At 46.1% G+C, this 2,726-nt stretch overlaps 1 long non-coding RNA gene across 1 annotated transcript; it reads right to left on the bottom strand.

Moving 5' to 3' along the window:
- Positions 1-685: 685 nt before the first annotated feature.
- LOC136288974 (uncharacterized) lies at positions 686-1,540 on the bottom strand. The gene is made up of 2 exons (XR_010720683.1): positions 1,265-1,540; positions 686-1,072 (listed from the first exon to the last, which is right to left on the bottom strand). It is a non-coding gene; the product is annotated as an uncharacterized lncRNA (long non-coding RNA).
- Between the last annotated feature and the right edge of the window lie 1,186 nt (positions 1,541-2,726).

Raw genomic sequence — 2,726 nt, 5'->3', positions numbered from 1 at the left:
TTAGGCATAATCATCCTCCCATAGGGCACTGCCATTCTTACATTTTAATTAACATAGAATAACAAACTTGTAAACTCTGAGCAGATTTGATTTGGAACATGTTGGTGCATTTGGCACCAGAAAGTGGGTCACTGATTATATTCCCTCTATGCATCTGGTACCTGTTGTTCACTTTCTGCTGCCATGCCAGGAACACAGGTGCTAAAAATGGAACACTATTGCTCTGGATTTATATGTCTATACTGCACTCAGTGCACAATGTCTTAAACTTATCTTTCACCTTCTGATAGTGCTACTAAGCAGGATTATTACCTTTTTAAGGTTGTGCTTTATCCGAATAACCCCCCCAAAAGGAATGAAGTCTTCCAAACATATCCACGCATAAGTGAAAGGATGAAACAGAGAATTTAATCATAATGCTTGTGCATGGCTTTCAGACTGACATCTGTACATTAAGAATATGTAAAAGTACCAATTTCATGCTCTGACAGCTTATTTTGCATTGATGGGGGATAATGGGGGAAATGCCATGGGAATGCCAAATGTCAAAGCATTACATAATGCAAAGCATTCACACATTGTCTCTTGGGTCATCACCGGCGGTTCCTTAAGGGAAATTTTCCAGTAAAAGAGAGAAACAGAGAGTGGGCCTTGCCAAAAGAAAATCAAAATCATGAAGTCAAAGCTAAGAACTATTGGCAGTGCAGCATCAAGTCTTCAAGCACAGAGTCTTTTCTGGCTTTGAAAAGTTCTTTCACTTCTCTCAAAGATGAAATACACATACATTCATTTCAGAAGCTACAGATCAGCCCCAAAAGGTTTCCCATGGAGGATCTGAACATTCTTACCAACACCACAGTCTTTTAAATAACTTATTTTCAGAAATTGTGGATGGTCAGCAAGGAAGCCTCTTCCCTTAACTCCATGACCCTCAGCCCAGGGATGACAGCAGAAGGGTTGTTCTCTAGCAGAGGCTGCCTCAGGAGAGAGAGAAGCGCAGGACAATAATCTCCTCTCTTCATCAGAGGAGTGATGTTACAGGTTTTGCCCTTAAAATGCTGGAGATTCTTATCTAATGGAATTCGGAGAGAGGTGGAACAGTGTTGCAATTATTTTGCTCATTTAGTGAGAAAATTAGTGATTGAGGACAGGAAATATTTTCTCTGACAACAATCAGTATGTTGTGAAATTCATTCTGTTGTCCAGCAATCATGCCATACCCAATGGCACTGTCAGTGCTTTGATCCAGTGCTTGGGCAGTTACCTGCTATGCCAGCGAAGGCAGGTGGGCACGAAGGACACACTGCTGTGACACCAGTGCACAACATCCCTTGGTGCCTGATCTTTGTCCCTGTCACCCTCCGAAGACACTCCATGCTACTCCCCTACACAGCTCCATCTTTACCCTCTTTTCTCCACGTCCCTCAGAATTCCAGCTGCCTCCCACTCCCTGGGGCTCTTTCCCAGGTTCCTATATGCCCGTGCCCTTGGCTCTCTGCCCAATTTCACCCTGGTTCTCCTGACTGTCAGCTTTGGTGGCTTTGGCTTCACAGAGTTCTTCCCCTCCCTCAGCCCGTGCCCCCCACTCCCCACATGCTCTTCTGGTCCTCCATTGACTCACGCGGCTGAAACTGTAATTAACAAGCTTTGAAGCACTGTAGAGCTGGCTCTAAGGAGCTAAATAATTACACTCCCTCCTCTCTCCCGCTGCTCGGTTTGAAGCAGCAAAGTGGAGCACTGGGAAGAGGAGGAGCGGATCAGGTGGGGGGTGGGAATTTAATTAACTTCTGAAGTGCTCCTGTTCCTGCTGAAGACGGCTGAGGATGGTGATGGGCTGTGGCTCAGGAGGTTGCACAGGTCCAAACACTGTGTGGTGAGTGATGTCCCTACGGTCTGTGCCCAGACCCAGCGGCTTTGGGAGCTACACATCACTTCCACACTATGATGAAGGGAGACCCTGTCAGGGCACAGCACCTGAGGTCTGCCAGGGTTCCACACTGATGATTTTCAAGCCATTTCACTGTAAAGTCCATTTAAAGTGCCATTCCTGTGACATGGACAAGGCAGTTTGCTGATGATGAAATGGGAAGCAAGGTGGGAAAATGTTATCTGCGGAGACAAATGTCAGCCACCTCCTCCCTGTCCTGGTTCAGCTGTTCCTCATCTCATGGCCCATCTCTGCCCTGCCTCTCTCTGCCTTCTTGCCCAGCATTTCCTGAACTGTTTCAGCCCTCCTGCAGCTGCCACCTCTCCAGTATTGGTTCCATATGAGGCCAGTGCAGAGAATACTGCCTGCTCTTGCCTGGTAGAGTGGGGCAGGTCCATCTCTGAGCTTCAAGGAGGGTGACTGGTTCATCACCTCAGAGTTTACCTCTTTTACTGGATCAGGACAGATGAAAAGGGAGTTCAAGTGCGCAGACACACATCACAAAAAATCACCATCAGCTGCAGCTTCCAGATGAAACCAGTGTGTTTGTCAGGAAAAAGTCTATGCAAGTCAAAGACAACTCCCCTGGGCACAGGTGACCAAAGCAAGTACAGCTCACTTGACTGAACAAATTCAGGTAAAAATGGTGTTTGACAAGACTGCAAAATCACACTCTTAAAAAGAAGATCGTTGCCCAAATATATTTAATTAGCCTCCTTGCATGCCTACATTTTTCAATCACATCCTCATATTGCTCCACAGTGGAAGAAATATCACCCAATATTTTCACCATGGCCAA

This window comes from Chamaea fasciata, unplaced genomic scaffold (genome assembly GCF_029207755.1).
Source record: "Chamaea fasciata isolate MVZ Bird 193981 ecotype frontalis unplaced genomic scaffold, bChaFas1.0.hap1 SCAF_4, whole genome shotgun sequence".
NCBI classification, from domain to species: domain Eukaryota; kingdom Metazoa; phylum Chordata; class Aves; order Passeriformes; family Sylviidae; genus Chamaea; species Chamaea fasciata.
Note: the sequence above shows the minus strand (reverse complement) of the source record. Positions and strands in the feature narration are given on the sequence as shown.